The sequence below is a fragment of the Xenia sp. Carnegie-2017 genome, unplaced genomic scaffold (genome assembly GCF_021976095.1).
Source record: "Xenia sp. Carnegie-2017 unplaced genomic scaffold, XeniaSp_v1 HiC_scaffold_20, whole genome shotgun sequence".
In the NCBI taxonomy this organism is placed as follows: domain Eukaryota; kingdom Metazoa; phylum Cnidaria; class Anthozoa; order Malacalcyonacea; family Xeniidae; genus Xenia; species Xenia sp. Carnegie-2017.
In genome coordinates, this window is record NW_025813483.1 from 5,069,356 (window position 1) to 5,082,668 (window position 13,313).

General features: G+C 33.5%; 1 long non-coding RNA gene across 1 annotated transcript; it reads left to right on the forward strand.

Moving 5' to 3' along the window:
• Positions 1-1,182: 1,182 nt before the first annotated feature.
• Positions 1,183-2,689, forward strand: LOC124441911. Its single transcript, XR_006947032.1, has 2 exons — positions 1,183-1,223; positions 2,584-2,689. It is a non-coding gene; the product is annotated as an uncharacterized LOC124441911 (long non-coding RNA).
• The last annotated feature ends 10,624 nt before the right edge of the window (positions 2,690-13,313 follow it).

The window sequence follows — 13,313 nt, forward strand, 5'->3', positions numbered from 1 at the left end:
GGATGTTTATATTTAGTGGCCAAATTACGAGGTAACGATGATTACGGCTTTAGGCCTCCTTGTCGGTTATGTTAATATCTATACTCTGTCGTTTAGAACCGTACGTTTGACGCATTGCATTGAAATAAAGATTTATCTGTATACCGGTCGTCGTTTTAATAGTAGTTTATGTACGAGTATCTTGCTGGTCACATAAGCCTGGAATTGTTGAAGCTTATAGTAGTCTTATAAACAATGTTTTATTTCAGTGATTGCACAGTTCAAATCGTCCATTTTTCAGTTATAAGAGATTTTATGAACGTTCAGAAAAATTTTCTATCCAGTGGATAACGCTATCCAGGCTCCTTGGCTAGATTATTGTGCATTGGAGGTATATATAGGACAACAAAGAAGTTTTTTTTACAAAATTGACTTTGCACACAAAGATATTTTTACTTAAGAATGATATATCTAGGCTAAGTGTTATGTTATTGGTACTTATTTGTTAACTTTCTGCCATCAATCAGTTTCATATGTTCAAAGTTTCCAATCATAAAATCAGCATTTATTATATTCAAAGTAGCTGCGAACAAGCGGCACTTCCCTGATACCCTGCTTCTACGTTCATAAAAAACCCTTTCTACTATAAATCATGAGTCATAGGTACAAAGTCACTAGTTGTATTTAAGGGTTGTTGGTTATGTAATAATGGAACGTCTTAGCATATCTTAGATAACTCATGTGTGACATTTTTTTAAAAAAATACTCCCTAAACAGGCTTCGTTGGTATCTAATAACAATTTTTATACTGTGTTACTTGTTTTGTTTATAATTTGGATTAATTACAAGAAAAACAAATGCTTTTTTCACTTTCCTGCTTTTTGGATTATGCAGCATAAGATTTAGTATTTACTTAACTCAAAAATATTATCCGTTTGTGAAATTTTTTTTTAAAAATTCACTTCAATCTACATTAGTGCATGTTTAACTAACACACTACCATAGACCAGGTAATCATCCTAAAATATTATATCATTTTGTGATTGTTTTCATTTTAGCAGCAGTCATCAACTCTTCGTCAAAAGCAATGAAAAATTCAACTCTTACAGTTAATACAACCACAGATATGAAGACACCAGTTACACCTCCTGATGATGATGAAGAGAGTGTCGACAAACTTTTTGAGGAAATTTTTTGAATGAATACTATAGTATTCGAGACGAGATTCATGATTTATTAAAAAGGTTGGTCTCAATAAATCTTTGTGAAGTATCGTGCTTAAAAATATTGGATTAAAAAGTCTAATAAAAATTGTGAAAACGACTATAACCATTGTAGTTCTAAAAAAACTAACTAAGCAGAACTTTATAAGAATTGCACATTGCATTTTCACAAACAACATCTGTAATTATTAATTTTAAGAACTATACCTTGGATATGTAAAAACCATTCAACAAGGCTAACACTCTCTTTAGATTACAAATTCTCAGTTCTCAACAAAACCCGCTAAACATATCAAAACAATTACAATCACCATACAAACGACTTATTCACAACCTCAAACAAACGAACAATTAACACATAACTTTAGACTAATCCACGAAGACAATTCACAATTGACACACCAACACCTTTTCTATGCACTCAATAAGATGACGCATGATCAGATAACAAATACGGTTAACCTGACGTTAACCCCTCATTTGACCCTAAAGATGACTACTGCCAAGGTTGTCAAAACGTCAGTCATCTACGTAAGTTCAACAACTTTAGTTCAAAACAACTGTATTGAACTTAAATCGAATACATGGTGTTCGTGTTATCCTGGTTCGTGGCCACTTTTTTTCTTATCACAAATGACGTCATACCCGTGTATCTATAGCTTAACAGACTTCGGTTGAATGTTATCTATTTTTTTGTGTTTTAAAAACAAAAAATCCCAAGATTTAATTGGCAAACAAGTTGTTTTCGTCTTTCAAACTCTTAGAAAATTGGTCTATAGGATTGAAGAAATGCTTTTGGCTAGCCTAAGGCACGTGCTACAATATAAGATTGACTGTCAGAATGAACAAGAGATGACTAATCAATTTCGTTGAAATTTTGTTTTGGAAGACAAAATAACATCAGAAAACTTTTTGCAGCATACCATTTTTGACTCCCATTTTACTCGACCCAGTTTTTTTACGCGAGCTATATACTGTAAAACCATTGATCTAAAATACATGGAACGCTACCTGAAGCAAATAATTAAAGCCAAATCTTAATTCAAACACGCGCGAGATTTTACCCCAGACACGCGTGTGTAGTGTTTTGAAACTCTCTCGCGGAGTAATAATTGATTGAATACACATTATTAGGGTTTTGTATTATAGGTAGCGTTCCATGTATTTTCGTTCAATGTGTAAAACACCTTGATTTGATGTCTGTCCGGTAAGAATTTTCTCCAAGATTTTTTTCTTGCTTCAATTTTTGGCTTCAGGTATCATTCCAGTTATCTAAATATTGAGTTCACTGGTTTGCTTACTGCTCTGAGTTCTTGACCAATAAAATTGCTTAAATTTTAACGTTATTATATAACTAACTATATTGAATGACATTATTCAGTTTTTCTTGGATTTGTGGTGGATATGGTGTACGATGGAGACCTCGCTTTTCTTTGTATGTGACGGTGGCAGCTGAAAAACAAAATAATGAAGATAACTTAAGAAAAGAAATTGACGAAAGTTTTTGATGGAAAGAATCTCCTTACTTTAAATTTGAACCAGAACAAAAGAAATCGCAATTTTGATGGTTGTCAGGCCTGGAGTAGTAAAAAAGAGAACAGCCCTCATCCATCAAGTGAAAAAACTGACGATGATTGTGAAACAAGAGCAAAAGGTACATTCACAATATTTCGTGGAAAAGAAAACAAACATTACACTTTCACACAGCTTTTGGGTATGGAGTTTTCGCTCATGAACGAGGCGATGAAACTACTTATTTAGTCTTTGGACTAAGCGATGCATTAAAGCATCTAAATTTAGAAAAATGCTATTGCTACATGCTGGCATAAAGAAATGATCTCATTTTAGTTTGAACTTCACAATAGTTCCTTTTGATTTTATTGATGGAAAGAAGGAATTTTGACGTAACATGTTGTTGTTGCTGGGGTTTATGGGGCATTGGGAAAGCTCCAATGTCTATAATTTTTTAAGAAATTGAAGGTCGGGCAGATTTTGGCAGAAGTTGGAAAAGATTCGGGCAATTTTAAACAAAGATAGAAGATATATAGGAAATTTGAAATCAACTGTGCTAGCTCCACTCATTTTTACGCTGGTTTTTAGTAATTTTTACCTATATTGTGCGTCGATTGTTGATTAACAGTTTTTTAAGTGTTTCTGGTTAATGAAACAAAAAATTTGCACTATTGACGATTTACTTATATTATTTAAAACTGCACTTGATCCGGCCATCGTTCGACAAAAACATTGCACTGAAGTTTATGTTTCCAAACGGACCTAAAATTGGTTTGACGAAAACTATAAGTATTTCATTCAAACCTGTTTAAGACACCTCGACCGGTAACGGATCTAGGGGTAGTCACAGCGAGCAGCAGCGAGCAAAATATAGTAAAGCTGAGTAATTTCAAATTCAAAGTACTTTCAGAAAAGTACTTTTGGTTTTGAATTTTTAAAGAATATAATTGCACCAATTGACTTGTCTCTGAGGGGCTAAGAAATGTAATTATATTCCAAAATGTGCAACAGTAATTCATATTGACTAAGCCTAGATCCGCCACTGACCTCGACTGTGTTTTTTTGTAAAAACGTCAATGAAAACATTGTCTCTATTGTAAAAGAAAACAGGACTTTTAAATCTAGATAGATTGTAGAATTCATTAGTGAAAAATTTTAAAATTTAGTTGTAAAGATTCCAAATATTATTCTATTCATCCAAGCAGGCCATAAGGATTAATTTGTTAGGAATGAAACGACAGAATTACGCTGTAAATTTAAATACTATGATGGATTATGAACTGAATACTTCATCCGGGAAAGATAGACACAGGAGCTTTTTTCCTTAACATATTAGTGGGTAGAACAAGTTTCTGCATTCCAACATGTGATGGTAATATTAGATAAATTCCTGAACCTTAATTTCACCAAATTCTGTCTGACCAAAAGCTGAGCTCCATTGTATTGTCTGGGGCATATATACAGTTGTTTAAACTTTAAAAGATTATGCGGGGGGCAAAAAGACACGTGTTTTTAATGCATGCGTTATAGTGGAAAAGCTGGTAAACCTTAGCAAATGATTATTTATAGGACAAAATTTGAGAACTTGAGAAGTTTGTAATAAACTTTCATGAAATTATAATAACAAGAGCCGAGAAATATCAGATCTAAAAAAAAATCAATCGATGCAGCTTTTCTGTAGACCATATATAGTACGAGTGATAAACGAAGTTTTTCATATTTTTTTTGACTACCTTTGACGTGCATATATAAATCTACAATGTGTAGGTGTTACATTTTCCACTTACAAAAACCGCAATACTGGTAAAAACTTTACAGGCATTGCTCCAAGAGTAGATGTAATTTGATATTTGTTTCAGAACTATTGGGTGTACAAAGAAACTTTTAGAAAGCATCCTGTTGTTAAAATTTTAATTCCTGATCACTTAGCTAATTCTACAGTTACATTATTTTTTGTATGTTGGTTTTAGAGGTCAAATTCCAAGGCACACAAAGCTTATAACAAAGATATAAAATAAATGCATTTAGATGACGAAGTTTTATCCTGTCGTGGAAAAAGGTTAGTGACAGAGCATTGAAATTATAAAGATAGGTAAAGTTCGTTTTTATTCGTCCTGTATATTTGCCTAGTACATTTGACAAAGGGACAAATGATTGTGGTGTCAGTTCTTAAACGAGAATTTCTCAACAAAAAAGAGAGTTTCCGTCGTAAAATTGGGTAGGGGTAAAACGCGGAAACAGAATGGCGGAATTGCGGAAGCGGAATAGAAGGTAAAACGCGGAATAGAGAGTAATAAATGCTGTATAGGGTAAATAATCATAAATATACATAAGTATAGATTTTAAGTATGACTTGCACTTTCCCACGATTGAAAGTTGCTTTTCCCCAGCAACAAAGTGTTTTATTTTTAAACGTATGGGACCTGAATTTTACAACAGGAAAATCTCTTTAATCTGGTCTTCGTTACATCCGAGTAGATAATGTAATTAACGTTGAATGTAGCATTTATTTTTTCGACGTATACTGATAAACACATTACCCGAATAATGCATTCAAAACGCTAATGACAGATTTTTGCGTTTACAACAGAGAAATTCATGTTCTAATCTCCTGTTGTCTCCAAGAACGTATTCAGGTTTGCAAAATTATATACACATAAAGACTTTTGCGGTGAACTTAGCATCAACTTTATTATAATAACAAATGTGGTTTGATAATAACCAATAAAATATTTAAAGGAAGTGTGATGTTTTCAATGGTGAGAAAAGAGAGATCCAACTTGTGGATAAGTGTGTTTTATTTACATGAAAAATTAGTAAAAACTTATCTTTTAAAACAGTTGATGAAGTGAATGAAATGTCTTTCATTTAAATAAATTAACACACTTACGTAACTTGTACTGGTTAAAATAATATACAACTGGCTGTGATATTTGTTGTTCCTTTTCCCTTGTATCTTCTTCAAAAGAATATACATTCCAAGTATTCTGTGTCCTGCAAACAATGTTTAATTTTTTAAAGAAAAATACTTAACACATTGCAAGTATCTGAAACTAATTAATTGTATTTTCTGCTCATATATTTGATTCGTATATTGTGTGAGTATTTGCTGTCATTTGAGATCATGTAAATTCGCACAAAAAATATTTTTAAATTGTAAAAGACTGAAAGCGAAATATGCTCATTTGCTTTGTGCTGTGAGCGAAATGAATCAAGCAATAAATAAACTACCAAAAATACACTAATCTGATTAAATACAAGTATGCTGCTCTTACTAAGTTTAAGTTTTTCGTAACGTATGCACGAACGAAATATAATTGAAATTGGGGATGGCCTGCTAAGCTTGCATTTGTCTTGTATCCTGAGCTTTTTAGTTATGACTATTTTCATGAATTATCTACAACGTTTTGTGAAGACTATGCCTCCGTTAATTTTCGAGTCAATTGCAATTTGCAAATACGCACGGAATGAATTTTCAATTTTTTTATTTTTCACATGCGCTCATTATCTAAAACTGAACAATTCATATGTTTATTGTGGCAAATAATTATTTAACCATTTACAGCATTTTATAACTTCCTACTCCGCGTTTTACCTCCTATTCCGCTTCGCCATTCCTCTCCGGCTTTCCGCTTAGCCATTCTATTTCCGCGTTTTACCCCTACCCTTGTAAAATTGCAGTGAAAAATCGTAAGACTCACTGATATGTATATTAGAGTGGTAACGCATTTCTTGCAAAAAACAAAGCCGGAAGATCGATCATTTGCTGTTGGCTTCATATGTGGTATCGGTGCGTCTTTACTATACTTTTGTATTACAAAATCACAGTTTTCGCGCTTTTATTCTTTTTACAAACTTCTGATTTAGGCAAAATTTTTATGACGTGTAGAGGAAAACCGTTAAAGTGTTTTAACCCTAAAGCTCTGTTTTTTTGGCTTTGTAACGACTGAAAAATAATATGGCAAGTTGTATTAAAATTTGAAAGTTGAAGGTGACGAGGACAATTTCAGCCGTGCGAGGCATTTTTAGAAGATGAATACTTAAATTACAAATTTACAACAAAGTAAGAACAAACGTATTCATGTCTTCATTGTATTCATCGATATTGAAGTTGTTCACATAGGAACTGGTTGAAAACTTTGCTTCGCTTAATGACAACAGAGGTAATTTAATTCGTATATTTTGATGATGTACATCTCGTGGAGTTTGATGATACCGTTTTCAACTTACTATTGCTCATCAAAATGTCTTTCTGATTATTTTTCTATGTCAATTTGTTTTGTTTCTTCTCTGATATAATAAAGACGTAATTTGAAATTATTATGATATTAGAGATGTGAATAACAAAGTGTTGTTGAACAAGTAAATTTGTAGCAATCTTCGATAAACGTCATTGCAGATGAAGTTTTGGTAGCAGTAGTAGAATTCTGTAATGTTTCTACATTTTTTAAGAAGCAGCAGCATCATATAACCTTCGGTTTGTTTCAAAACAATGCAGGTCGACCTTGTACTATCTCAATTTTCTGCCATTATAAAGCCAAGAAGACAAACTTTTTAGGATTCAGATGAGCCAACTTCCGGCTTCAATTATCTTAAATAAAATTTTGTACATGGTGCGTTATCCATTGCAATATACATATCATTTGGTACAAGTAGGGGACAGATATTTCGCTGAGTGGCGCTTCAGTTACGTATCTATTCTGTGCTGTGAATTAAACAATGATAACGCAAAAGCATGAACAAAACATCAAATACACCTTTTGAAAGCTTCGTCGATTCATTTTATTATTTTTGATGCTTAAGACTTTGTGATTTAAAGTATACTTCTATTGATGGTCTTTATGTAATAGCGATGTAGCGGACTGTAAACCGAGTTTCTTGGTGCTATTTAAACACAGTCTAGGCTTTGAAAATAAAAACTAAAAAACTTAGTGCCGACTATCTTTATACTTCAACCTTATTAAACAACCTGGGTATTGTTTATCTTGAATTGAGACAATACAACAAAGCAACAGATTATCTTGAAAGAGCTTAAAAAATCCAAATAAAAGTACTTAGTCGTGTCAATGTTGATATCGCAACAACATTTTACAACCTGGGTACGGTTTACCTTTACATGAAAGACCACAACAAAGCCAAAGGCTATCTTGAACGAACTTTAAAAATCCAAACAAAAGTACGTGTTCCTTTAGAAATTTCAACTCAACATCGTATATAAATACTGTGATAAGCAACAGCAATGATAAGATGGACAATAAGGGGATTTTTATATGAGCCCGGAATGACTTTCGATCCCGAATGAAGTTATTCCATTTCAAAAGAAATCCTATTGCATGTTTACATGAATCCGGAATGAGTTACAACTCGATCCGGATCAAAATTTCATTCTGGATCGAAATTTAGTTTTAACCTTGTGTAAACGCGAATTGAGTTTCATTCTAGAATGAGATTACGATTAATGACGAAGCAAGCATGCACCATGCGTATTGTCTTTTGGGAAATGAAGCTTGTATGGAAATAAGGCTGCTAAATGGTATAAAATGAGTGCGAAGAAAAGCAACAATTAATTTCATGCAAGTATTAAACTGTATTAAAGCAGAAACAATAGAAAAGAAAGGGCTGTTATATTGTTTATGTTCGTTATCTTCCAAAATTCAAAATTCTAGCGAAATGTCAATACTTGTGTTAATTCATTCCGAAATAATGTAAACACACCCTAAAAGCTACGTTGCAATCCACGAAACAGCATTACCTATAATCTAAACAAATGATCTAGCTTATTATTTATAGAACCGACTTTTTCTCAAAAATCAGGCAACGTTAATCGTAAGTTATACAAACGACAGTGGCCATAAAAGGAGGCATGATCATGAGCAGAAAGGCAGACATGTAAGTAATTAAATAATCTTTAGCAATAATTATAGTCACAAATCTCGTTATGTTGTGTCAAGTGGAAAACACATGAAAGAGCGATTTTTTCAAAAACTTTAAAAATCGCACGAATCCGAAGGACATGTAGCCTTAATTGTATAATTAGTAAGACTACTCATCATCCCCACTTCCACAACCATCACTATAACCAACATCTCTAACCAACCGAGGAAACTCTCGAGCAGGTGCAACCCTCGACCTTCGGTCTCGGGCTTGCACTGATCTGCTCTCGAGCTCTCCCAAAGGTCTCCTCGGTTTGCATAAGCCTGTGCAAACACAATAAACATCTTTTGCTTCTTAAATCTATGAAAAGCATGGTTACGTATTGGTAATTGGTGCACAAAACTCACAGAACTGTCTGTAATTTATTTCACGTCTTCATTTAAGTTACATTAAAAATAACTTAAATTATATTACCAAGAATTCAACAGCAGGGGAGACGCATGATGAAATTGTTTTGGAAGGGTGAAGGGCAAAGGCGAGCAGTAAAATAAATCAACAAATAATATTACAATTTTCGATTAATCTTTAGCTTCCAAAGAAAGTTTTTTGTCATAAATTAACTTACGTGAACCAATCGCCCCAGGCTTCGACGTTATTTACAATCATACAGACTCATGATAGATACAATATTATATAACAGCTAGAAGAATTTGAGCAACTTCATTGGTCTAGAGCTATGATCTAAAAGAGGACAGACGCACGGAATTGATGTCACAGAAAACTTCTTGTTTTTAAATGAAGAACGAACAGCAAATTAATTTGAGTATTTATCTGAATTCATCCCTGAATGGACAAGTAAAAAATTTAAAAATGCTAAGTTGAAGCAGTGGACGTATTTGAGCAAAAAGAAAAGAAAAACCCAATTTTCAAGCATTGATTTGTACTTCATCTTCGATAACAAAATTTCAAGAAAATTGATCACCTATTGCTTGTTTATTTTGTCAGCCAATCACATTTTATCACGTGATTAAGCTAGCCAATAGCATTTCGTCAATCTTATAGATCACGCAAGCAAAGATCACTTTATTCTTCAATGTTCCAAGTTTTAGGGGACAAAGAAAGCAAACTCTTTGACCGTTTGATTTGAGATTTTTTATTTTAATAATATAAACGGCTCGTGGCCACATTTTTAATTTATAACACAATGGCGTCATACACGTGTATCTATAACCGTATATACAACGGTTAAATGTTATCTATTTGTTAATTTTGTCATGTTATATTTGATGAAGAATTTTTAGAAGTAAAAAGTTAAGGGAATTGCTAAAAAAAAATACATGAACTATATTATGTGCTCACACGATCCGTTTTTAAGGATCCGACAAATCGTAAGTTATGCATGCGCATTACATGTACATCAACATGTTAAAATGCATGCTATATACAAGCTATGCTGTTATTAAACTTGTTTCGACAAGGCATTCTTCAATTTTGACAGTTTGACAGACAACACATCTTTGTCACCTTGAAAAATTTTTTCATAAAAAAATCCCAATATACGAGCGTGAAATGCGAGTCTATAACCCATAAGAATGAGAATTACTCCGTTAAAGCCATCTGGAAATGAATCTTTGACGATTGGTGCGAGATGTTCCACAGTATCCAGTAATACAAACGAAAATTTAACCAATATTTCAACAAAATATATCAATAGTGCAAGCCAATAAAACGAAATCTTAGGAACTTTCTCCACTCGTAAGTTTTTTAGACAGTCCAAAAAGGGTTGACATATGCTCCTATTTTCTCTTTCTTCATTTACTCCATTTACTCCCCCTGCTCCACCTCCTCCATTCACTTCACCTGCTTTCCCTACTCCACCTCCTCTATTCACTTCACCTGCTTCCCCTGCTTCACCTCTTCCATTCACTTCACCTTCTTTCCCTGCTCCACCTACTCCATTGGCTTGTGGCAAAACCTGAGGTACAAAGTTTACAACACAGATGAGTACTGTGATAGTTGGAACCCAAAGAACAAAAAGTAAAGACATTAAAACTTTCTTCCCAGAAGCTAAGCGTATTATGTAAAACACTGATGTCAGTCCCATTAGGAACAGCAAAGAAATAAAAGAGCCTTTTCTATGAATATTTTTCCACTTTTCTTTGATGAATTCGAAATCATCATCGCATATAAATACTATGATAAGTATTAGTGATGAAACGATGGATAGAGAAAGCCATGTTGCAATCCACGACACAGCATCACCTAATCCAAGCACACGATCTAATGTACAGTTCTGAACCGGCATCTCCATAGAAATCATGCAACGCCAGTCGTAAGTTGCAAATACAACAATTGCCATAATACGAGGTATGATCAACAACAGAAAAACTTGCTGAAACACATACATGTAAACAAATAATAAAAAAATAAATGTTTGGCAATAATTACGCCTCGTTACTTATGTCAAGTCAAGCGAATTAGGAGCAAATTAAATTTCTAGCAAACTAGATTACGTAATATTTTTTGGATGTAATTCAAATGTAAAATATAGTTAAAGAAGCAGAGGTTAGACACTTGCAAAGGCCGTCGACTGCCTTCGACTTAAATCAAAAAGGGGTTTCACTGAAATTAGTGTACGCTTTAAACATCAATTTAAAATTTCAAAATCAAAACTTCAATACACTATACTTAAGGATAAATGTAGAGTTAAATGTATTTTAGCTCAACGGGCGTAGGTCGCTCGAGTTCTTTTTTGTTTACACAATGAGCTTACGAGATTGCTATGGAAATTGCAGATTCACCTCAAAACATCAGGTCGACATCTGGAGCAATGGTCAGATGGCACCAATCTAATTATTAATCGATTTCGTAAATGTATCGTTTCAGTTGAGATTACAGTTGACTGTTATATGCAAGAATTTTATATGCAGTGCGGTGTTTGAAATTAGATGTAGATATGATCTTTGCACTTTGCTGGACAATTTAAGCAATTGTCTCAAGAACCTGAAAAATTCAGGTGACTTAACGGGATTCGAACCCATGACCTCTGCGATGCCGGTACAGTGCTCTAACCAACTGAGCTCTGAAGTCACACAGTGGAGAGGGGGCTCGAATCCCGTTGAGTCACCTGAACTTTTCAGGTTCTTGAGACAATTGTCCAGCAAAGTGCAAAGATCATATCTACATTTAACAGTTGACTGTTATCGCCATGTTTTTATTTTGATGGCTCATGTAAGATATAGAAAAAAGAATAGCTTTTATAACCATAGGCGGCAATTTATGCAATCGATTTATGTAGTAAATATATTCCTTGATTTATATGCAATGTTTGTCACGCACGCTTTCTCGCGTGGGTTACACGTATGTATGTTCTCGCAGTGCAGATTGGCGGAATTTTTGTAAAAATAATCAAAAAAATTGTAGCCAATCTAAATGTATGAAAAAACAATTTTAGCCAATCTGCATTGCGTTTGAGCTTTCAAAAACATGACGAATGTGTAGATAAGTATCCCCAGCAAAGATTTTAAAAAGTATTTGGCACAAACCCTAAAAACATTCGCATTTTTCAAATGGATAGAAATGCATTTCAATGTTAAAAAATTATTCGTGATTAATGAGTCGTATTTCCTTTTCGTGTTCTTTCATATACTTATAAGACATTTATGGTTTTATGAAAGTGTTTGTGTTAACGGTCGTTAATTTTGTGATGAGAGTTGCCTACCTTGTCAAAATATAAGACCTTTAAGACCATACAAACGTGGAATTCGCGTGAGATAGCGCGCGTAACAAACATTGCATATAAATCAAGGAATATATTTGCTAAATAAATCGACTGCATAAAAAATATGAACAGATTTCTTGGCTGCCTATGCTGATAAACAATGACAGCTTTCATTGTTCGTGTGTCTGCCAAAAGTACAAAAACAAAACAATATAAAAATTGTCAAGTAAAAAATGCTTAAATAAACCTGCAAAGCTGAAAAAACATTGTGCAATTTAAATATCGAAACTTTTAAGTTGAATTACTTTTTGTAACTAAAGTTTTGTAACTAAAGAGTGTAACTACACAACAACTGCCTAAGGTATCAATTGCATTGTACAAGTTTCATCCTGAAGATCATAAAGCCGTAACTGAAAACAGGGGCGGATCTAGAGTATGTCAAATCCGTCGCGCGACTGATGTTTGAAATTCAAAAATTACCTATTCATGTTAATTAAAAATCATTAATTATTCTTACTTTATTATCGCATTTACTTTGTGATAAAATCCAGCTTTATTTATTATTGAAAACTAATGACTAATGCAATGAATATCTCCTTGGTAACCAGATCAGTTGAATTTTAATTGACCTGGAATAACCGACTGATAAGCGGGGTGGCTTGACTGGTTCGACTTATAAAGGAGTCTATGAACGCCAGAAACGCTATTTTATTGGTCAATGGCCAGATCAGTGGACAGTCTGGAATAATCTCGACCGATAATAAGGGTGGCCGGACCTATAAGGAGTCCAATTGCTATCTTACAATTGGTTCATTTGAATTTTGTCTTACTGTGATTGGTTTGACCGATTTCGACTGATAGCCAACTGAACTAACATAGTCAAGCTCACTGTCTGAATTGAATGTTTGATCGTTCATAGTAATTTTATAAGCATGATAGAAACTAAACTACAATCAGATGGAATTTATGGAAATCTTTACAAATTCATATGTTGACATGAATGC